The sequence below is a fragment of the Coturnix japonica genome, chromosome 23, assembly GCF_054131305.1.
Source record: "Coturnix japonica strain WE chromosome 23, WE-NBRP24, whole genome shotgun sequence".
NCBI lineage: Eukaryota > Metazoa > Chordata > Aves > Galliformes > Phasianidae > Coturnix > Coturnix japonica.
In genome coordinates this window covers 6,391,911-6,416,168 of record NC_140685.1, presented here as the reverse complement: position 1 = coordinate 6,416,168, position 24,258 = coordinate 6,391,911, and the positions used below count along the sequence as shown (strand labels likewise).

General features: G+C 47.2%; 2 long non-coding RNA genes across 6 annotated transcripts in view; one reads left to right on the top strand and one right to left on the bottom strand.

Annotated features, from left to right (window-relative positions):
* Window positions 1-24,258, bottom strand: part of LOC107322215 (uncharacterized) — a 147,336-nt gene that overhangs the window by 2,185 nt on the left and 120,893 nt on the right. Inside the window, exons 2-12 of one of the 5 annotated variants that reach the window (XR_014936649.1) lie at window positions 23,980-24,026; window positions 19,832-19,941; window positions 19,097-19,245; window positions 12,343-12,953; window positions 11,528-11,704; window positions 7,358-7,443; window positions 5,535-5,631; window positions 4,142-4,252; window positions 1,739-1,872; window positions 1,229-1,293; window positions 97-171 (exon numbers count right to left, since the gene is read on the bottom strand). This is a non-coding gene — a long non-coding RNA (uncharacterized LOC107322215). Of the gene's footprint in view, window positions 1-96; window positions 172-1,228; window positions 1,294-1,738; window positions 1,873-4,141; window positions 4,253-4,625; window positions 4,700-5,074; window positions 5,632-7,357; window positions 7,444-11,527; window positions 11,705-12,342; window positions 12,954-19,096; window positions 19,246-19,831; window positions 19,942-23,979; window positions 24,027-24,258 lie in introns of those variants that run through there. The other 4 variants (XR_014936650.1, XR_014936648.1, XR_004309192.2 and 1 more) reach the window with 4 other exon arrangements.
* LOC146757331 (uncharacterized) lies at window positions 6,132-7,497 on the top strand. Its single transcript, XR_014936652.1, has 2 exons — window positions 6,132-6,266; window positions 7,203-7,497. It is a non-coding gene; the product is annotated as an uncharacterized LOC146757331 (long non-coding RNA).

Genomic DNA, 24,258 nt, shown 5'->3' with positions numbered 1-24,258 from the left:
AAATGAAGAGTCAGTCTGTCTACATCAGAGCAAGAACAAGCACACGAAAACAGAATGATCAGAAAGTGGGAAGGGACCCATCCTGAACATAGTCACCTTCTTTCACATTTCATTGGTCTGGCTTCCTCTCTCAGTTATGGAGACTCTTCTCCAAAGTCATTTCAGGTGGGCCTGTAAAAGAACTTCAGTGTCACAAAAATACAGAGAGAAACCTGCACCACACTTGAAAACTGCACTGTTATTTCTGCTTCCATAACCAGTTTTCTCACATATGCTCAAAAGCCAGAGATAACTCCTCTGTACTATAGATGTCTTCAGCTTGTGCCTGTGGGTAGTAGAATTAAATATGTGCAGAAGCAGTTGCATGATCAGGATCTCTGAAAGTTCTACCTTTGTATAGCTAATAGAAGACAAAATACATATAGGAAATCAAAGCTATGAAAGCTTCATCCTCATTATTGCTTTCAAGTGGCTGCCTTTCTGTCTATCGTAATTCAAATGCATTGGTAACACCACCAAAAAAAACCCTCAAAACCATAATGGGATTTCATGAAGACCAGAAATGAAATCAAATACACACATAGAAAATAGTTCTTATTTAAAGTGTTACTTACGTCACAGACAGGTCACTAAAGCTGAGACAAAATGACCAGAGCTGGTTGGGGGCTTTGGTCTTTTCAAGAGCCTACTTTAAGCTCTAAGTTGGCATCACTCCCTTAAATTTTGCCTTTAAAGCCATTGAGATGCTCAGACCCAGCACAGGGCACATTGCCATGACCCAGGTGGGGACTGAGTGCCCCTGACCAATGTCACTGTGCCCCAGGCAGGGGCCTGTGCGATGCCTGGGGTCTCGTCAAAGGGAGGTTTACATTACCATCACAGCACTGCCTTCACCTCATTTCCTAGCTCAGCCCATTTAGAGAGCACTCCATGCTGGATCACATAAGGGACAGGAGAGGGGGGGGAAACACAGGCAAAACATATCTAGCTTTGAAACACCAGCATCCACATCACCAAACCCATGCAAAACCCTTGTAGGATGCTTGGAGGTAAGCTTTTGAAAGTGTTTTAGAACACATCATACATAGGAAAATAACATGCTACAGAAACTTGGCAATGGGTTTGTCTCCAGTAGCCAAGTTGGGCATGGAAAAAATAAAAAAATAAAAAAAATTAGACAATAAAAGGTCTTTTCTAGCCAAGTTTTAAGTGAGTATACAATACATACCTTTTTTTTTCCCCCGTTCCTTGCCTTAGTTATTGGCCAACTTGGCCAGGATCTTATGGAAAACACTGAAATGGAATTATTATAATTGTGTTGTTTTTTTTCCCTTTCTTTTTGACCAAGCAAAAGTTCTTATAAGCAATAATTTAATTACAGCAAAAGCATAACACAGACACAGTCTTAAGGATGCATCACCAAAAGAAAACCCACAGCTCTTTCCTACATCAAACTTTAAACTACAGCTACTTCATGTGCATGAGTGAATAATACTATCTCTACTTATATTTCTTACTTATTTATTACAAAGCCTGTCATAAAGTGGAAAATTACTGGTGCTGATCACCTTTCCAACCATTCTGTGTGTAAGAGAAGAGTTTTGCAAAGCTGAACTCAGTGAGAGAATAAAGGAGTCAAGCAAAAGAAAGAAACAGGAACCACCAGCCTGAGATCAACAGGAATATTATAAGCTGCGGATTTGGAGCCGTGTTAAATCGTTTCCTTTCTGCCACTTACTGAGTGAAGAAGGCCATTCCTTTGCAGAGTTGATCTGATATGTTCTCATATTCTCTAGGGAAATATCCTTCCAAGTCAGATGACTTCTTAGCAAGTGAAGCTTTTGCCAGCCGTGTTTACCTCCTGGCAAATTTCTGTCTTTTCACAAAACAAAAATGCAAGGTTTATAAAATAAATAAGTCACCACCCCATTTCTATTTTTACCATGGGAAAATGGGAGAAAGCTGCAGCAATGGAAAAAGCAAAATATTTTCAGTTTGGAGAGACCGATATTTTTAATAGAATATATTGATGGCAAAGAGAGCAGAGTGTTTTTCCCTTGGTAAAATTTCATGGCAGAACACCACAAGCTGCACCGAGTTGGATGGAAAGAGTAAAGGCAATGAGCAACACTGGAGTCACGTTGGATGGGGCACATACATAACAACCTGATTGCTGACATGTTCAGTGAGTGGCTGATGGCCCCTGGTGACGTGCTGGTGATGTATGAGCCCATAGGGAGAAATATCTGCAGAAATTCTGAGGAGAGGAGTATGTTGTTTTGTTGCAAAGTTTAGAACTCATCCCACTGCTGCGTCATCAGCTCAGGTCTTTGTCCCAGCCATTCCTTTGTCTCTTGCTCAGCCATGACCCATTGCTCATCTGCCAGGCCAACAGGACACCAAATCCTGCCTAAATACAAGAACCTCAGAGCATCAGTAAGGCATCCCACCCAGCCAAAGAACCCAGAGGAAGCTTCTAAGCTTCTATGAGTCACTCATCATCTCAAGCAGCATTAGAAGGAAATCGCCTTAGGGCACTGTCATCACCATTTGTGAGTATTCGTTGACAGCAAATGTCTGTGCTACTGTTATGAACCTCAGGCTGGGCTAGGTTTGAACCTAAGATCACCACTTTTAACACATATACATTGGCCAGCTGGGCTGCAAAATGGAGAATTCAGCATCACCAGAAGCTGGCAGTTGCTTTAAAGTTAACGTGCATCATTGCATAGCCTTTGCCAGCAACAGATGCAGACTGATGGACTTAGCTTAGTTAAGAACAAAATATTCTTACATCCCAATGAACCTACAAAGAGGGAGGTGAAAAAATAACCATTAGTGATCTGGAACTAGACTTGTTAGCAGGGGACAAGACTGCAAATAGATATACACACACAAACTTCTGCCATTGTTACACAATCTTTCACAGCTACCAACAACCTGCACATTATCCCTGAGTCTAGTTCATGTCCCCATGGTCTGATGGCATCACCAGGAGCGTGCTCATGTGTTCCAGCAAGGGAAAGCAGCACAGACTGGAGGCTTCCCAGGCTGATGCATGTGTCACCTAAAAACCTCCTTCCACATATCACATTGCAAGACATCTCCCTGAATTTATACTGCCTACAAACCAACTGGCAAACAGACATTACAGCTTCTCCTAAAAGTTAGGTGAGAATCAGCAAGGAGGAGGCTGGACTATTTTCTCCCATCTCTTCTTCCAGGCTGCTCAGCTCAGTCTGTGTAACCTCATCAGCCTCCTAGCAAAAAGCTATTTTTGCCTCTTAAACAAGCACAAGAAAAACCTTAGTTGAAGCATAACAGAAAAGAGCTTCATAGTTTGCCTGGAGAAGGGGAATGCAAGGTGGTGGTTGGCAGCTCTCTATCTTATCTGATGGAGCCTAGACCCAATTTTGCCTAAGATCCACAGACAAATTGATGTGCTCACAAAGGGTGGCTGAGATCCTAGCAGAGCTGAAAGCAGCTTGAGTACTGACAGAGCACGCTGTTAGTTGTTGCTTACAAATGATTCTCATTAAGAGCAGAAGTCAGGCAGTGATCGCCTTCTGCAGTTGATAATAGTGAAGGAGGGAGATGGTGGAAAAACGAAACCTTGGAAAATAAAACTTATTTGGCACCGCTGATTAAAACCAGTTTGTGTTTCATTGTGAAAGGCTGTGTTTGCTCAAGGTTTATTCAGCTCTGGTCTCTTCCATCCACATACGGTTTGTTTTAATGACTGTGGAGTTATATGAATCTATTAATTTTTTTTTCCTGAATGTTTCATAATAACAATGCCCATTTTTTTTTCATACACCACTTTACAGCCACGCGTCTGGAAATACATTGCAAATAAGCAATTAAGGTCAGCCCTATTTTGAAGATGGAGAAACTCAGAGTCCAAGCAAGACAACTATTAAGGAGCAGTGCCAAAATTTGGCCTTTTGCTTCATCTTGTCAAACTAGAGCTTCTTGAAGACAACAAGGATGCATGAAAAGCATTTCATTTAGTTGGCAGTAACTCTGGCTCAGGTTGGGCAGACAAGAGAACAGCAGCAAGGACAGACTGACTCATGCTAAACAACAGAGGTAGGAAGAGGACTTCCAGTAATGACAGACTTAAGACACTGCAACCACTTACATCCCAAATCCAGCGCTGAGGGATCCCCCTCCAATGAAGGGCTTCACAGGTTCCTGTTTTCTGACGAGACCTTGCTGCATTTATCCCCTTCATGTTCTTTAACAGGAAGATCTGGAAAGGTTAAAGAGCAGAGTTGAAAACCAGTAAGATAATATTATTTGAGGCAAATCTCTAACCCTTTAATCAGGCTACGTGGGAGGCAAAAAAATGTTAGATGCAAGGGAATATTAAATTATTAATACTGTGTTCAAGTTGAGATTAGTCAGATTCCAGAGACATATAGTAACTAACTGCTGCCACCTCTGATATGGATATGTGGAGGCAATGAGCAGGCTCACAGCAAGGAAGCAGGTCCTGGGCAGGATATTGCTGCCAGACATTGTGGTGATGCACTCAGCCCTTCACATAGCTGCTGGATGTAAGGCCACAGCCCCTGCAAAAGCTCAGAGCAGCTTTATTCCAGGGTGCTGCATGATCTTCTTACCTTTCCGTGACATCCAACCCAACCTGGGGTGCTGCATCCAGGGATACCCAGTCCTGTCTGGTGCTCCTGGATCCCTGCACACAGGTAGGGATGCTCAGAAGTGTCAGAGATGGGAGAGGAAAAAAAAATGAGGTAATGAACAGGTAAAAAATGAATAGGCAAAAATACAGACACGATGAAGTGAAGAGTAAAAAAACATTGAGAAGAAAAACACAAAAGAGCTAAAGATATCAAGAGGGAAAGAGATGGTGAATGGCATGAAGGGAGTTAATGAGAGCCAGAAATGCAAGTTGGAGAAATGTTGATTTTATTTAGCATTAATTGCAGGAAAGAGCCTATAAAGTGTGGTAAAAAAATTATTAAGTACCACTATGCAATGCCAGCTTTATGCCAGCCATCCCTACGAAGCAGGTGTATTATTCCTAGTTCCCTAGGTATAAATAAATAACTGCTTTTCCATTTTTTTTCTTTTTTTTCTTTTTTTTCTTTTTTTTTTTTTTTAATGATGGCTTTTCATTAATTTTTACTGCCATATTGTTACAGTTCTGATTCCTCCAGAGCAGCTCTGGAGATCGGTCAGTGCTGGAGCGTTTGTATGCAGGTCAGCACATGTGAGCCATGGAGCCACTGTCCATGATCATAGCACCCCAAGGGGGGCAGCCCTGACCCTCCTGCCCATGCACCAAAACATGACTTCACCCATGGTCTGAGCTCTGACAGCAACATCTGGGTAAATACAGAAAGGAACCTGATGGAAAACGGATGGATAATAGACAGTTACAGGGTGACATGTATTGCATTGAGGGCTAACACAGCAAAGCCCAGGAGAAGCAGAGGGACCAGGTTATCCAAAGAACCTTACCTGAGACTTAGGTTGCCCTGGGAAAGAACATTCTGATGGACACCAACCTGGTACAAGCACTGGTATCACATCAACCTATTGGTCCTGGTGTGAGGGACAGGGAGTTGGGCTTCCTCTTCCATCCCAGCCATCCAGCACTCCTGACTGCATGAGAAAAAGGAAAATAAAACCTATATTCTGTTCCACTTTTAACTTCCTGCTCATGCCCATACACTCCTCCTGGCATTATTACAAACAGGCTCCAACGTCGCCTTTGTTAAGAATGAGAGCAGAGCACATTTCCCCAAGCAATGTTTGTATCAGCATTTTCAGGCTCCTTTTATCGAGTCTCGCACTTCTCAGAGGAGGCTCAGCAGGGAGATGAGCTCTGGATGCTTTTTCCTAGCAACGTCTCGCTTCAGAGAGGCCACCAAAGACGTTCAGGGAAGCAATGATTCCCTGGTAGTGCCTCAGTCCAAGCTCTGACCTGGAACCGTGGGCTCTGCAAATACGCATAAATCTTCAGCTCACGTCCAAATCATCGCAAGGTTCAGTGAAAATAGCAAAACTGCCAGTGGATCTAACTGAAGTTGTAATCCAGCTCCAGCATGATTTATGGCCTCAGGTGGAAACCATGAAGCACGATGGCCTCAGCCCAAGCCAGGGGACGTTCGGCTGCCCTAAGCCCTAAGGTGTTGTGTTACGGCATGGAAGAATCAGGGCTGCAAGAGGCATGGATGAAACTGAACAGCACAAACACGTCCCAGCAACACCTTCAACCTCTGTGCATCATGGGCTGAGTAAGCACCACTGACAAATCACACCAACCTCCTCTGCAAGGACAGAGGGAATTAAAAAAATAGATAAAGAAATAAAAATAGCTAAAAGTAATAGCAGCAAGCAACCAATAGAGGCATTTTTTCTGATTAAAAATAGCAGTCAAGCTCCACCATTTGCAACAGCGCTTCCCTAAATGCAGCAGTGCTGTGTTTGTCAGGACATTTATAATAGCATTATAATCTGTATTTCCCTTTCAAAATGCTATTCAATAGTAGAAAACCCACACTTCTTCTACCAAAACCCCTCTCCCTCCTGACTCTTATTAGCCATCTGCATGTTGGAATGCTAACAACAGCAATCAACACAAGGTGCCAGTGCTGTGACCAGAAGGGCTTTTGCCCTGTCTCTGTATCAGCACATCCCTAAGATCCTGCAGCCAATCCCTACACCACAGCCATGCATCTGCAGCACTTCATGGCTCAGCTGAGACGCTACTGCGCAACCTGAGCTGATGATTTAACATCTGCATCCCACCCTGGTGCCAAGCCTGTCTTTTTTCCAATACTCAGCACCCGTCCATGCACATGTAAATATCCAAAGGGAAACACTGCAACAGAACTTTTGACCAGCACAGTAATCCCAGACAGGACGTTATAGCAACACCTGCAATGTGTCACCTCTGGCTTTTCCAGCTGAGAGCACCGTGACTGTGGCACTGCCATCCCCCTTGGGGCACCACAGATGACTGTGAGCTAATGAGCACAGCGCAGACACTTTGCAGGATTGTTGTTCTGAAGTGTTGAGAAATGGCTCACCAGAATTGTAGAACCCAAGCAGAGATGCTCAGGAAGACATAACTGATGCCAAATGAGGTCACTTCTCCTCTCACTTTGCCTTTAAACCATGATGCCTTTGTGCAGACAAAACCTGAAAGCTGTCTTGTGTTATTTTTTCAGACCAGTTTCTCATCCCTGTGACAGCAGCGTGATGTAGAGGTCACAAAACCCAGCCCATCCCTAGGACACCCTGATACAGCCTTGCACATCAGCCCTTGTACACCCATGCTGAGGTGAGTGCTGGCAAAAGCAAAAGACACAGGGATGGTTCTTACCCTCTCTTCCAGCCTAAAACCAGAGAGATCCCCAGCTCTTCTCATTGGAAATATGTCAGCTTGCACTGAAAGGGTTTCTGCAGGCCCTGTGATGTAAATGAAGCAATATTAGTATAAAAATAAATAAATAAATTTAAAAAGGTTTTTGTTCTTTTTTTTTAATCAAGTGAAAGAAAGTGTGACAAGGAGTCAGGAGTCTGTCTGCCGTGGAATATTCCTGCAGCACTCGGGGCTGTGGTTTATTTTACTGGTGGTGACTAGTTCAAGCCACATTTAGTCAATAAATATGAGATATGAGGTCACCCCGCCATTTAGCTGTTACCCTGTCTACATATTTCACAGCTGGGCAGTAACCTTTTAACTAGCGTCTACCTCGGTGGGGAGTCTCCATAAAAAAAGAGCCAGGATCCCTTGGTCGTGGTGGGGGACCCAGGCGCAGCAGCTCCACAGGGAGATCTGAGCAGAAGGGTTTGCACCAGGCTCTGCCTTTTGCTCTCATGCCCGATTGCAGCACACGGCACCCAGTTGGGCTACGTGCAGGGACTGGGTGATGGAACCACATCCCATGTGCTGAGCTCTGCTGTAAGATTTACCCCTTCTTCCATATGGAGATGAGCCACAAGACAAGTTGCCTGTAATTCCCAGCTTTGGGAGCACCTATCCAAGGTGAGCTCCTCAGAAACATTCAGCTTCCTCAGAAGGTTTATTCTCCTCTGCCTGTGTCCACAGCTTCTCCTGTGTGCTTCTGTCTTACTCCAGAATGAGGATATCTCTGTGTTTCTGAGCTCATAACTCAAGCTCAAACTGCCTAAGATTAAGCACGAGGGTAATGGTGCCACACACAGCCAGGAGGAGATGATGCATCCCCAGCTCTGTCACAACATGGTGTGAAACCTCAAGGATTTAATTAAGGGATTCTGCTGCTGTCCCCACAGCTCCACTGTGCCTCCTTGCCCACCTCTGGTACTGCCCATCAGAAAGCAGTAAACACGAGCCTAGCCTGAGCTAAAGCACCTGGCTGACCTCCAGAAGAGCACACACATCCCTACTAAAATGAAACACATGAGTGGACATGGCAAGAAACATGCAGGGAAGAGAAAGCAAACAAAAGCAAAACAGAGAGGCTATGCTCAGGAAGGAGAGCTTTGGAGCAGAGCAGGGAGCTGTGCTGTTTGTTCTGCATGCTGCAGTACATGGAGCCCTGGGGCCTGGGCTAGCACTGAACTTGGTGCCCAAAAGGGAGAGGCAGGCAAGCAGCGAGCTCCTGCCCCCAACATGCTGGGAATCCCAGCCCAGCTCTGCCTCCCGACGTCACGCTAAGGCTCAGCACCAACACAGCTCCTCCCAGCTCTGCTGGAGCCTCCGAAATCGGAACCTCTGCTGTCAGCTGCCTTTTATAGGGCTATAAAACCGACAGCTCATGGGTAGATATTGGCCAGCATCAGCCTCTGCCACCTTCAGCATCGCTTCTGCACGTGGTCCCCAAAGCAACCCCCTGGGGCCCAGCCAACAGCCCCATGGTTGGACAAGCAGACACAGACAGATGGACATATAGAGCCATAGATAACTTGGTTAAACGTATCTATGTGAAACACATCAAGCACCCATATATAGATGCTCAGCAACGTCACCATGCTCACCAACAAACAGCAATGCCAATCCCAGCTACTGTGGGTTGAATGCTCTCAAGCAAAGCAGTGCACACCAAGGCAGTAAAGCACCTGTACTCAGACACTCAGCATCCTCACAGTACTCACACAGCCCCCACCCCTCACTGGGACCATGCAGCAGTGCCACACGCTGTCACCAAGCACAGCAACAAACACACCTCCCTGTAATGCTGGGCCCAGCGACAAGAACAACATGCAGTAACACTGCACCCACCCACTGAGAACACCGAGTGTGTCACACTCCTGTGTGTCATGTGTTTAAAAATATCCCTACCGACAGCCTTTCCCCCCGCCCCTTTTCTTTTTTCCTCCTCTTTTTGCATTTATTTATAATTTTTGAACACCCAACTTGGCCAGGTGGAAAAAAGCTTGCATCAGAGCAAAGCTGAGGACGGTGACGGGTGTCGGCTTGTTGCATGTTAAATGAGAGGAAAGGGGAAAGAAGAAGGAAAAAAAAGAAGTTTGCAATTACACGTTCTTTGCGGAGAGGTGTGGCCATTGGCTCAGGGTTTGGTTTCAGCCTCAGTCGCACAGACAGATGCTCAGAGAGGCGGCTTTCGTGGCTGCTGCAGACACACAAAGAGGAGCAGCCAGCAGCTGAGATTTTATGGGAGTAGAGGGATTAGAAGCTAATTGAAAGGCTGAGGAAGAATTCGGTCCTTCCGCTCAGTGCAAGCTGCCCAGAGCTGCACAGAGTTGACAGCAGTGGCTGGGAGCAGGCAGGTCCCATGGAGGGGCTCAGGTCCTCATGCCATCACAGCAGCCCCCTTCATCCCCAAATAAATGCTGAGGTTATATTTAAATTATACTGTATTTAAATGTAGTGCTTCGATAGGAAGCAACCAGAAATGGAGGCATCAGGGAGCAAGGTGTGTTTGGAGAACAACCAAAAGCAAACAAGCACTGTCTCAGATCACAGGGGCAAGGGGAATTTTGCTGGCCATAAGGCAAGGCTGAAGAAATGGATAAATAATTGTTTGGACAGTCATAGTAAGAGGGTTACAGTCAACGGCTCTATGTCCAGGTGGAGGCCCAAGGTCACAAGCAATGTTCCCTCCCAGAGGAACATCTTGGAACCGGTACTCTTCAGCATCTTTATCAATGGCACAGACAGTGGGATTGAGTGCACCTTCAGCAAGCTTTTTGATGCTATGCTGAGCAATGCAGTTGACACAGTGGAAGGGAGGAACACCATCCAGAGGGACTTGGACAGGCTCAAGAAGCGAGCACATGAGAATGTAATGAGATACAATAAGGCCAAGTGCAGCATGTTGCACTTGGGTCAGGACAGTCCCACATGTGAGTATAGGCTGGGGAAACTCATTGAGAGCAGTGCTACAGAGAAGGACTTGGGGGTCCTGATGCACTCCAGGGCCTCAAAAGTCTTTTTTGTAGTGAGGGGCCCAGAACCTCATCCTTAACCCCCTGCAGCTGTGGCTGGAGCCCATCTCCACCAGAACAGTTACACTCACAAACTTGTCTGTCCTGCCTAACGAGATGAAAAAGCATCAAAAGTTGGACAGTGCAGTTTCCATCATTTTCACAGCCTTAATTAAATTGTGCAAGGGAAAAAAAAAAAGAAAACAGAAGAAAAAAAAAGGTTTTGAGCTATTTCTGATTCTTTTTCCAGGATGGGAAAAAGGATAAAAACAATGCAGTGGGAGGCCCTGAGCTTAAAACCTCTTTCCTTGTTTGCTTTCCCCTTCTTGCTTTCTCCAACAGAAAGCAGGCTGAGACACCAAGTCAAACTGCTGCCCTACCACTCAGCAGCTGCAGGGTAGGAAAAAAGCAACAAGTGGTGCCTACAATTGCCATGCTGTGGCTTTTGGAAGGCTCAGATGCTGAGCTAATTTGGTGCCATTTCCTGTTTTGCTATGGCCAGATGCAAGGAGAGAAAAGAGATGCAAAAAATCTCAGCTCCTCAAGTTGCTCATCACTGGCCCCAAGATCTCTAAGTCAAGGAAATACCACTTTCAAAGGGGCAGCTGCCGGGGAGCTGCTCAAATCTGTGCCTCCCCTTCCCTCATCCATCGCATCTGTGCAAACCAACAGGAGCCCCTTCAAGTAGCAGCCATCCCTCCAACACAAGTCCTGCCCAACAGGGAGCAGCAAGGAGGCTGCACATGCTGCAGCCCTTGCTTGAACATCTGCTGTCTCTAATAGGAACAGAAAAGCACAGCACACTGACATGGGTTGCAATGGATGAGCCTTAAAATTGTGCCTCATAATCAAGAGCAGGGCAGAATCTCACTGCTGCTGGTTGGTCACATCACCAGCACAACATCCACCATCCTAGATGACATGATGTTGCAGGCAGGGACTTCAAAAAGGACAGCACGATTGCCTAATTGGATTTCTGGTCTCAATTAGGGCAGAGGAAAACCAAATGCAAAACTGACCTGGAAAGCTTCAACCATCTGCACCTACAAGTGGCTAATCTGCAACCTAGGAGCATACAACCAGGACACAAAACATTGTCTCAAGGTGCACATTGACTCACCTGCTTCCAGCTGAGTCCAGAGATGCACCAGCAGAGTCCACACACAGCAGAACACTACCTCCATTCCCTGCAGCACTGAAGTAGTGCCAGAAGGAGTCAGTTCAGCTCTGACCCATGCTTAGCTGTGAGATCCACACTGAACCAGAGGAGCCTCAACAGGAATCCCATTGGTTTCACCTTGAAATTAAATGGAGATCAGGGCCTAACAAGCAGCTGAAGCAAAGTAATGACCTAGACCACATGTTGCCAATCAGATGCCATGTGAGGCTCATTATTGCAGCCCAAAGGTTAGAGTGGCTGCTCAAGCATTTCCACGTGGTGTTGGAGAATGAACACCAAAAGATAAATGAGTCAGTACAGGAGCAATATGAGCTGGTGGCCAGTGCACCCCCACTCACACCTGGAGCTGCAAGGAGAGTCAACCAAAGCACTAATGGTGGCTTTGCCTCATTGCATGACTGCATTTGCTAAACGATGAAGCAAAGCACTTCTTTGCTGCTGCTATAACACAAGGGTAACCTGCAGCATTCCCACCCCATGCTGCTGGCAGCTGAGCCCTGGCATTACCCTGCAGCGCTCCTCTGCTGGCTGCTGGGCCTCCTGATTACAGTGTTTAACCGTATCTTGCCAACTGATAAAAGATCAGGATTTGCATATGTTTGCATGGCACATTTGCATACTTAAAGCAATAAATCCTGCACTGTGAACACACCACCATAGATGGAGCAACCCCAGCAGCTCCACATCCCCTATCCCACAGAGGGAGCAGAAGCAATCTTAACTCTCATGATGACAAACTCCACCGCACCGCATACCATGCTGATGTAAGGGAAAAAACATGTGCTGCTTTTTCCTCCTTTTCCCCCCAAAAGCCAATTCCTCAGCAGCATCCTCAGAGCATCCCATGGGCTGTGGTGGGCGCTCAGCCCTGGGTCGCTGCAGGGAGCCCGCCCGCGGCACACCGCGCAACCGCCGGATTTATGCCACCTCTCCTAATGATCGGCTGTGGACACGAAGGAACTCCCAGCAATTTCCACCCTCAGTAGACACAGGTTTTCAGCACCGGCTATTTTTGCTGCCCACAAGTATTTTCATTTAGCTGGTTGGAAATCGGGGCTATAAACGGAGGAGGTTGGATGCTGAGTGCGAGCAGCTCCGTCAGAAGCCAAAGGAGATGCTGCCATTCTCACCCACACGCCGTGAGATTACTGCCTGGCCCTCTTCCAGAGGGGCTTCCAAGCTGGTTTTTCCTTTCTGCTGAGCAATCTGGAACCTGACTTTCCTCTGCTGTGCGTTTTCCTCACTGGTGGATGGAGGGTTCAGCACATTCTCAGCACTGCTGCTCCCAACGCGCTGGAGAGGAGCCCAGTTTTAGAGCGCATCAGCAGAGATGAGAAGTGAAGCCCTGGTGGTCACCGGTTCCATCCTACAGCAAGGCAAAAAACGAAATGAAACTTGGTGGAGGTAGCACAAATAGCAAACAGAGTGGAAAGAACAAATGCTTAGGAAAAAAAAAAAAGCAACAAACCACAAGGACTGCGAGCAAAGTGGTTATAGAAAATGGTTGCAAGCTTAAGTGTGATTCAGAGAGTCTTGTCTGAGTGTCAGAGGTTCAATACTATTGCCTCCAATTTAAATCATTTTTAAAAGAAGTGCAAAAGAAAGGTGATGAAAGGGCCCTAACGTTGTTCCCTGGTCTGAAAAACACAGCCCACTTGTGCACTGTGGTAAAGTTTTGCATTTTGGCTAGACATCGCGTGCAGGGCTGTGCTGAAGCCTTTGCTTATTTTTAAAAGTTGAAGTCACTGGTGAGCCGTGAAGGGAGAAAATGCTTTTTCCTTTGAGGAAGATGCCATAGGAGCAACATCTCCTGGAGGGGGAGAGTCTGGGGGGGGCTATTCCATGCATCTATGCCTCCTGGTCCAAAAAAGCATGGGTGAAGACCAGCCCTTGAAGTGAAACCTCCTGCTTTGGGGCTTGCGCTCCATAACTGTGCTCCTGTTGCTTTGCAGCGGTGCTTGGGGATGTTCAGACACAGGCATTGCAAGCCTGGGCTTTTCCCCATTGGTGTGTTGTGGAGGGGTGGCATGGCCATGGCACCCATATGCAAGGATGGGCACACATCCCCTACACATCCCCTAGATCCGAGAGTAGTCAACCAACACAAAGCCATCCCCATCCCTGAGGATGTGGGGTGCAGGATCCAGCTCTGGTCCTTGTCCTGGACATCCCCAGCCTGGCTGCCGGCCTCGCCTGGGATTCCTGGTAGGGAGGGCTGAGCCCTGCCCCTCTTCCAAGGTAAATACACCAGGCTTTAGGCAGTCTACTCTGTGGAGGCTCTTTGCTGCAGCCTGTCTGCTCTGACCAGATGCTGGAAGTGCTGCAGCTCAAGTAGGCATCAAACTCTTCTTGAAAGCCTCTGGGGTTGTGGTCCTTGCAGAGACCCAGGCAGAGCCAAGGGAACAACACCGGAATGTCTCATGGGTGACAATGGGGAGGCAGCACCAGGTGAACCAAGGATCCATTGGCAGGAGAAAAGCACCCAGTGCCCAGCATTCATCCCCATGGTCCTCAGAGCCAGCACGGGGTTGTGGCAATGCAGAAACCCTTTGCTCACCAAAGGGGAGGTAAATGCTGGGCACTGGCACCAAAAGCCAGGCATAGAGAACTGAGGAACAGCCGCTTCCCTGACGGAGACCACCTTTCACATTTGGAAAAAAAAGATTCCCTGCTTTTCTATATTATTCAGGCACACAGACAATTTAGGCACCGAGCTGGGCTTGATAATCTGACCTGAGAAGGGATTGTTTCTGTCCCTGCACTGAAGCTTAGACTTTAAGCTCAGCATGAGCTGTTATTATCATCCATCTCCTTTGTGACACAGGCCAGAGACTTTCCCTGCTGTACCAAAGCAATAACTTCTGGTTAAGCCTGCCAAAAACCTTCTATGCAGATGTTCTCTCTGTGTTTTAAAGGAGAGAAATGCACAATAAACACCAATAAACACATTTTCCTTACAGCAACCTGATGGACTTGGGGTGTCTGCGTATAGATTTCTATCAAAAGATGAGTTGAACAATTGTGTGACTTCTTTTTTTTTCCCCTCTCCTCCTGCTTATGCAGTGAGTTACTAATATCCTGATTGGAACCAGATTTGCATGAATTAGAAGTCGAAATTGGAGCAGCAACTGCTGTGCAGAGGATGTAAAGGGAATAAAATGAATGGGGTATTAACCTTCAACCACTGAATATTAATCAGTGTTTCACAAAAAAGAAAATACAGAGGCTGCCACACTAAATATTTTTAGCATTTATTGACGGGCTTGATTTCCTCTTTCTTTTAGACCTTTTGCTTCCAATCATGGACCATAAAAAATCACATAGATGGGGGAGCAGAGGGAGAGAGAGGGTGAATTAAGAAAAAAGATCATCCATTTTCTCAAGTGCCGGATGATATTCGTGAGTTATGCAACGCAGAAAACCATCTCACAAACAGAGTGCCTTATCCTGCAACTGATCTGCTCAAAGGCTCATTTCTCCAAGTCCCAAACCAAACAGAAATCGACCCAGAAGTACAGCGAAGCCTTCGGAAATGAATGCACGATAAAGAAATAAACTTCTTAAAAACTAAACTTCCCGTGTGCTGAAAAGTAAAATGCAGCTGAAAATCAGCCCAATAAAAGAATCAGCTCATTAAACAAAGCCTTTTTTGTTTGTTTGTTTCTTTTTGCCCAACGTGCTCCAGGGCATGAAACCAAACCAAAATGCCCTTTGGGTGTGATGGGTGGATGCAGTGGATGGATGCAATGGGTGGACACAATGGACAGGTGCTGGGGTTAGATGGAATGGATGGGTGCAATGGTTGGGTGTGGAGGATTGTTGAGATGGATGGTCAGGATGTGTAGGTGCAATGTGTGGGTGCAGTGGATGGTCATGAAGGGTGGGTGTAACGGGTGGGTGCAGGGGATGGAATGGATGGGTGTGATGGTTGGTGTGAAGAATGATTACAATAAGTGGGTGCCATGGGTGGTACCATGATGGGAACCAGGGGGATGGAAGTGGCAAACACTGCCCTCTGCAACCTCCCCAGTGTGAGATATAGTCAGCACTGGAATCAGACCAAGTGGTGCTGATCAAGCCATGCCATCTCACCAACAGCATCGACAGTTACAAAAACCACACAAGCAGAAAACTATGGAGGCTTCTCTTCTTTTTTTATCCAATTCTCACCCACAAATTTGGCAACGGGAGGATTTTGAACAAGATATCTCCTAAAATCCTTTTTTTTCTGCACAGACAATTCCCTCTCTGCCAAACATTGCCTCCCTTCTCCCCTCTCCTCAATGCACCTTCGCAAAACAGAATTCATTTTCATTAACTTCTTATCGAGTTACCTGGATTTGTTTCAATGCTCAGAATGTATTAAAAAGAGAGAGAGAGAGAGAGAGAGAGAGAGAAAACAGTGGTAGGTTTTCAGGAAATAGCAAGTTCTTTTTCACTGAGATAGAAATCATTTGGCAAGCCGCAGTGAAATACTTCTAGGTTCCAGAAGAAAGCAAGGGGCAAAAAAAGTAAGCAAGCAAAGGGAAGATGCTAATGAAGTGCAGAGGAGAGAAAAAAATGAAGTTTAAAAGAGAAGGAAAAAAAAAAAAGAAAAAGAAAAATCAAACCCTGTTAAACACACATCCTCCTCCAGCTGATGTGCGGAGGAAACCTGCAGTGTGTCTCTGCAGCACCTTCCCTGGGAAGTGGTTAAGGGTAGGTGGCGTTCCAGCCCCGGGAATAACCACCATTTCAGCCCTTGTTGCCAAAATCCCCAGGTCCCAGCATGGTGAGACTGCGTGAGGAAGGCTGGAGCCCAGCAGGTGAAGGTGTCACTGCAAACAGAGGTGCCTCGCTTTAACCACACACACAAATGTTTTCCTCTTAACTGGCAGTGGCTCCCCTGAAGCTGTGCTAAAGCCATCAGCTGCTGCTCTGAACTCCAGGAAGCTCCTGACAGACCCAAACCACTGGGTTTGCTTTAATTTCTGTCCTGTGTGTCAGACCAACACAGTGCAGAACAAAGCATCAGCTCCCTGCAGCCCAGCACTGCGGCCAGAATGGGTGAAAACCCCAAATCCCTGTGGGGCCAGGAGAGGGACTGAGCAGCCCAGCACCTCCTCGGCCACACACACACCATGGCTGATGTGTATTTCCAGTTCTAGGCACACCTAAGCAGCAAAGCTGGGTTATTCCATATTCTCAGGCCTTCTGCACTCACATGGCTTCTCTGCCCAAAAAGAAAGGGATGTTTTTGGTTTTTTGTTGTTTTTTTTTCCCCCGCTTTCTTCTTTCTTTGCATTTTCTCTGAAAGAAGGCTGCATTCTAATTAGCTCGCATTTACAGGCTGCATAATGGAAACGCGATCCCTTCCCTAACCTTTATCATCTGTTTCTTATCTTCAGAGCTGCACAGACCCTTAACTCTTAGTGAGCAGGGAGACATTTCAGCCCTCTTGTCCCGATGGGAATAGCAGTGACATGGTTGGGCAGCGGATCACCTCCAACCTACTGCATTTAGCAAGGGGGACCAGGGACATCATTCCGTCCTCCCACCTCCAGATCTGCTGGCAAAGCATCACCAGCAGATGTACAGGAAGATGCTGTGTTAATGTGGGTTGCACATTTGGTCACCAAAGGACATCAGCCTCTCATGCAAAGGGACATCAGCACCTCGCACTTGTCCTGTCTGCACCTACACCAACTGCAGCAGATGCTTCCAGGTGGTGCAGCAGACACTATCTATCCAACGTGCTCTCCATTAACCTTTGATCTGCCCAAACCTAAAGCTCCAGCAGCAAAAGGAGCAGTGAAATCCCACTGGGTGGGCTGCAGCAGTGCTCAGCCAACTCATGTTACTGCCTCTGGTCCTGCTGAAGCCAGAGCAGTTTGGCAAGTGCTGCAGAGCTAAAAGCTTAATCACTTGTTTATATCTTAAATAAGCCCCACACCTGGAAAACACATCTTCCTGCAGCAAGTGTCTTTGGTCAGACATCAGCCTGTTTGCATATATAGCTCCTCTGAGCAACACGTTAACTGTAGGCTGCTATAAAAAAAACAACAAAACACATTTTTTCCCCTTGCACATTTTAAATCTGTCAGTTTTGATTTGCATCACCCAGTGCTGATGCTGAGCATCCCAGTCCTTCCTGCCCCATCCTGAGGATCCCCAGCCTCCCCCACACCTCCCTCCCAGCCTTCCCATCCCAGCACAGAGCAGCAGGACCCAATTCTTCCACTTTCACATCAGAAAACAATACAAGATTTAAGTGCTGGGGAAGGCAACCTGTTTCAGCCTGAACACTTCTCAGCTCTTTTTCCTTCTGGAAGAGCTCTCTGAGGGTGTTTCTCAGCACAAAGCTAAGGGAGCTTCACCAGGATTCAGTATTACAGCAGTGAGATGGCGCACATGGATCTCCACTCTGTGCCTTGCTTTGATAACAGAAGAATGCCAGCTGGACCTTTTATTTCAATTTCTTTACTACTTCTCTCTCTCTTTTTCTTTTTTTAAAGCTGTCTGTGCTGCTTTTTAACCATTATCCTGCGCACGTGGTTCAGCCCTTTACAAAAACAAAACACAACAAAAAAAAAAAATCCCTAGGTGTGAGAAGATTAAAGATTTGGAGATCTGGACATTTTCAAATCAGAAACACATGTTTAAAATAAATCAGGCTGGCGGACAGCCACCACTCCTAAAAGCCAAAGAGCCGCTGCATTAAAGGATCTCCCGAACGCCCGAGGAGAGCAGGAGCGTCAGCAGCACAGCCAGGGCTGGGATTACTCCATGGGGTTTAGATGCTCGTCACCATCGTCTGTGCTAACTCCAATGCCACGACTGTTTCTTGGGCAAGCCCTAGTGATTTTGATGTGTGTCCGCTCTGTCTTTCCATCCCCCAAAGTTGATCCCCCATAAGATTTTGAAGCCCAAATTCAAGGCCAAATCTGCTCTCACTGAGATCTGGGGAAATCAGGAGGGAAAAAAGCTACAAACCTTGAGCTCAAGCCAGACACTTGGCTGAATTATTCAGGCGAATGTAACAGCAACCCTTCCCAGGACAAGGAAATGGGCAGAGCCCATCAATGAAGAATCTGCCCCAGCAGAGAGGTGATGAGGAAGAAGAGGAGGAAGAAGAAAAATGAAGGTGAAGAAGAGAGCAAACATCCATCTCAGCCAGGGAGCTTCCAGCAGTCAGGAGGAGATGGCTACATGCTGCCTCCTCCAGCCTTGTGCTGCTTGCAGTGCCCAAGGTCTGCTTCAGGGCTGGGACCAACCTATCTCTGAGCCCCACAGGCCATGAAAGCACACATGCTAAACAAAGAAGATCCCAAGTCTGGTTCTAAATTTCAGTCCAACATGCAGTATGAACAACAGCAGCGACTTCTGTACAGTACTGAGTTCCCTCAGCTATCTTGAATTCTGCAGGTATAAGTGCTAGGCATGACCTAGCCCAGCTGAAATGCCTGCCCAAGAGGGTCCATCATGGCTGCAGACAAAAAGAGCATCTGAAGTAACCAAGATTCCTCTTACGTGACAAGTTGGATGTGTTTCCAATCAACAGGAGAACATCCCAGGAGGAGTACTATGCACTTTGCTCACCAGCACCCAATTTTCTCCATCCTTGTATCATCCTTATTCTTAGCAGAACCATCTAGAGCAGGACTCTGGGTTTTGGAGGCCTAATTGATGAGAAAAAGGGGGAAAATATGAATGTAATTACCTTGTCACAATGTTCAGAACTTGCTTTACATGGAATAATTCTCTTCGTCCTACAGTTGTTTATGGGGTCTTTAGCTCTTCCCTTTCTACAGGGGGGTTTCTGAAATCTATTTTATTAGGGGAAAAAGATTTGAGTGTATTAGGCAAAGTGCCAGTAGCCATGGCAACCTCGGATTTTTCCATCTTCATTACAAGTTCAAGTAAAACCTTCATATAAAATCTAAATGAAAGGGTACATTATAAGTCCATTTTGAAATGTTTGCCTGGAAGTAAAACTTTGGACTGCATCCTTTTTTCTCCGCTGAACATTCTGGTTCTATGCGGAACACATTTTTCAAGTCAGATTTTTGTTTTCTTTCAAATTTTATTCCGTTTGCTCATACAGGGTGGGTCGTCTAGTGGTTAGAGCAAGGCATCAAGGCAACTGGTTTCCAGTCTCAGTCTGTTCCTGATCGGTCAGGGAGTGTTCCCAGTTTTATCCAGGTGATTTGGGCAAATCCCATCAGCTCTAAAAGTCCTCTTTTTTGTAGTTATTTTCTTACTTACCATTATATCAATGATGATGATGACTACTGTCCTGTGTTGCAACCAATGTTGGCCAAGGATTCCATCCTCAGAAGAGTGGATCTTCTCTTCCACTGCATTTTCTGCTGGGCCTGGAAGACAGACTGAATGGTTAAGGAGAGGTAGAGGTTAGAGGATGGCATGAATTGTCTGTTTTCTCGGCAAATATTTGATTGGGAAATACGCAATTGGACTGTTTGGTGCAGATATGAACACACTGTTGTTCCAGGAGATTCTTGTCATACTTAGACAATACCTCGGTGCCACCTGAGTGGATTAATTCTTGCACTGTGTCATCTTAGAGGGCTCTGGTTTCATCCAGTCATGGGAGGAGGCAAATTCTGCAGCTGCCTTTCATTTCTGGGCACTGCCTCACCTGGGGCCAGTAAGCCACAACCATTTTGAGGGCTTCCTTCCCAAACAGTCCCCATGATGCATGAAGCCAGCAGAGCCTCTGGGACTGAATTAGGAGTCTGTCCTATCTCCTCCCCAGCCTTTGCCTGGTCTATGCAATGCAGCCCATGCTTGAGGGACTTCAGACACTGGTACTTCAGTTCCACAAATAGTTGCAAACTCAATCAGTGCTGCACTGCTCATGCAGAGCAGCCCGAAGTCCATGCACTGCTTATAGTGGGGCAGCTGCTGGAGCTGGTTTGGAGCACATCTCCAGGCAGCTGCTATGGATGCTGGTGGCCAAGGGGAATAGGAATCATGCCATGATGTGCAGCAAGAGCTGCCCACAGCACATGGAGCAACACCAAGCAGAAGAAGCCATTCCCTGCACCCCTCACCAGGCAGGGATGGGGTGCAACCCAGACCTTTAAGCTTTTCATCCTCTCTAATGATGCTAGAAAACATTTTCCAGATCCTCCATTAGGCTGAAAGGAGACCCTTCTCCTGTTGGATCTCATTTCCCGCTGCACTGTTACAGCCCCAGCTCCAACCTGCTGCCTCCTCACAGAACTCAGGGCGGGAGGAGGGGGTTACACATGGCGCAGGGCTTTTGCTTTTTTTGATACATCCTTCCTTCCGCTCTTCACAATCAATTAGTGGGCAAAGACTTCCGAAAAGCTCCTTCCTCCCTAACCTTTCACAGCCTGTTGCGATAATGACTCTGGAGAGCTCGACCCGAGCCTTTGCGTGGGGTTCGTTACCATCCCGGGGCAGCGGAAGGTGACCTTCATTGCTCCCTCCTCTTCCTTTCCTACCCCCGTAGCTCAGGCAGAAACTCACTCCCCCCCACCCCCAAATAGATGAGGGCTCTGGTGTCGTTCCTGCAGTGAGGAGCCAGGGGGTGGCTGCAGGGATGTCACAGAGCCCAGGGGGTGGAGGGGCTGCCCTGAAAAATAATGATTGTAATTATGCATACCTGAATCAAGACATCAGGAGATGGAGGGAAAAGGGGTCTTTCTGGTTTTAATTTGTCATTTCTTTCCCCATCTCTTGCAAGGCAAGCTGCCTTCCAGAAACCAGGCTGCTGCAGCCTCCCCCTCCTAGAACAGCCTGTAACTGCAGTGATGTGGTTTGCCAGCAGCACCAGGGTTGTTTGGTCCCTCCGTGACACAGACACGCAGGTAGGACGTACCCGCAGAAGTTTTCCCTGGCACCTGCAGCTGCTTTCACAGCTCATCTGCCCAGGGACAGTACTGCAGGCTTTCCAGGCATACCCTGTACCAAAGCATCCCTGTGCTATGGAGGCTCTGTGGATGTGTGTGGGGTCAGTGCTATCCCACTTGGCACTCATCCTGGGGATGTGCCCTCCAGCATTCGTACAAGACCTTCCTGCAGCCCTTACAGCTGTCCCCACATCTGGTAAAAGCCTTTCCCAAAGCACTGCCATCACCACCCACTTCATCTGATGGAAAAGCTATAGCAGGCAGCATCCCGCTCCCTAGAGCCACGCACCCTTTGTGCCTCTAAGTAACAATCCCAACTCATGCCACTGTCCCCCAAAAAGAACTTTCCTTTACTATTTTCATCCCAGCAGCAGCAGAATAGGTGAGCAAGGCACTGCTGCACAGCAGAGCTGCAGACCTGGATGTAAGGAGATGCAGCAAAAGCAGAAAAACAGCTGCTAAACCCCATGGGCTGGCAGTGTTTCAGTCCTCAAGCAACCCATTAAATGCAACTCTTTAAGCCTCTCAACACAAAATAGTCACAGCTGCAGCCATGCAGTTACTTCTGCAAGAGCAAAGTGATCTCAGGAAAAACAAGAGCATTTCTTTATAGCAATGGCCAAACTCGGGCGAGGACCGTCACCTACACCTGGAGAGCATGAGCAGTACCTGTGCAACCCCTCTGTGGTTCAGCATCAACCCGTTTGCAGCCACATGCTGCTTGCTGCGAGGGATGCATGCAACCCAAGCATGGTTTTACATAATCAGAACCATCCCAGCCAAATGCAGCAGAGAGCAACTGGAACCACTTTGAGGTGAGAAGCCTATTACTGAGTTATAAACCTCTCCCATCCTCCACCTTTCATAGGGCCAGATAGGAAAATAATAACTCAAGCCCATGTGGTAAGAGGGAGAGAATACAGTGTCTCCAGGTAACAAGTATTTGCTTCTCTCTCTATTGTTCTAGCTGTAAAATGCATTTATTAAAAAAGAAAGTCTGATTTAATTTGAATTAAATGTAAGTGTGCCCCGCTGGGTGTTGCTTAATGCCTTGTGAGCTACAAAGTCACAGCTGACTGCATGCAACACAGAAGGCTCAAAGGAGCATCCCAGAGTCATTGGCATGAACAGCACTGATTTACTTGGGGCCCCCAAATTCCATCACCCTTTTAGGGAAGAAACCCCAGATTCCAGCACTTCTGGGGACTACACCCCAAACTGAGCACCCATGGGAGTGACACCTCAAATCCAGCTCCCATGCGGGACCCCAAGCCCATCATCCTTTTTGGAAAACAAGTCTGAAATTTCATCACTTTTGGAGATTCCCTCCCCAAATCCAACACCTATGGGGGTGACGTTCCAAATCCTGTAGGTGGAGCTGAGCAGTGCCTGGGAAGCAGACCCAGAAGCACACTGACTTCAGCAGATTCCCAAAACCCAGGTGAGAGCTGCAGATTCCTGCAGTCTGCACACTGTTAGCACAGCCAGGATGGCTCCATCAGCCTCTAACTCTGCTCTGGCAGAACGTGATGGATGCACAGAGCTCCCCTTCCTATCACCATGGGGATGAAACACCCAAATTTTAATAACTACCGGTCCCTAATAAACCCCTGATGAAGAGGCATGGCTGTGCCTGAGCGGAGCTGCCCAACTGAGGACAAAAAGCCCTTTACCACGTGGACCACAGCACTCAGGATCTGTGCTTTCCTGCTTCCCCATCCTTGAAATCTCAGCTCTAACCACTGGCAGCAGAGGGGAGAGTCAAGAGACAAGCAGAGGACACGCTTCCCACTGCTCTGCCCCCTCCCTCACCCAGCATCCAATAAAGATGATTGAATTACATGTCCTTTCCTCCCATTGAAATCACCGCGCACCGCTCGAATATTAGAGCTCAGGAAATCAGGCACGACAACTTCCCTCGTGAAACCTAAGAAGGCAGAGCAGGGGTCTGGAGCAGCCGGCCTGCGAGCGCGGGCTGCTCTAATTAAGAAATCACCCCGCTGAGCAGGACCTAATCTAAATAAAATAGAAAAAGGAACTCGGCTCCAAGTGACGCCTCGCGTTCCCCTGCCTGGCTCCCCAAAGCACGGCCAGCTTTTCCCTCCCAGTCCTCCTCGGAGGGTGAGGTAGGCGCACACAGAGCCCTGTGTGTGTGCTTGGGGTGGCCAAGGTCCAAAGGAAAAACACCCCAACCGACCAACTGGCCATCCACAGCAAAAGGCTGCCATGGGTTTTTTGGTGGTGGTGATTTGTTATGCTAACAGTCCCACTCACCCCAACAGACCACGCGACTTGGATGCAACGCATCTCCCCCACATCCCTCACCTCCTGCAGCCCCACGGTTCCTCTCCCCACTCCCACCCAGCACTGTAGAGGCCTCCCAGCCCATCAGCACTCCCCAGTGCTGTGAATTTAGCACGGGAATCGCTGCTCAGACACTCAGGCACAGAAAGATTTATAGTGATAAACAGAGCGGCACAGACAGTCCCGTGTATGTTTTAAAAAAGCACTTACCTGCTTAGAAGGGAAAGTGCTCCTACTTGAAGGTTTCCTGGCCAGACCTGAGGAGTAAATCAAACAAACACTATTTGAGTTTATCCATAACTCCCAGCAGATTGTTGTTCTAGGGGCTTTTGGTGGAGATTATCTGCCTTGTGCCATTGCACGGCCTGAAAACAACAAAATGAGGCAAGACCAGAGCACCCAGATTACACCTTGAGCCCATGTTTGCAATGCAGCACCAGCAAAGCAATCACATGTATGCAGAACCCCAACTCAGAGGCCACCTCCTTT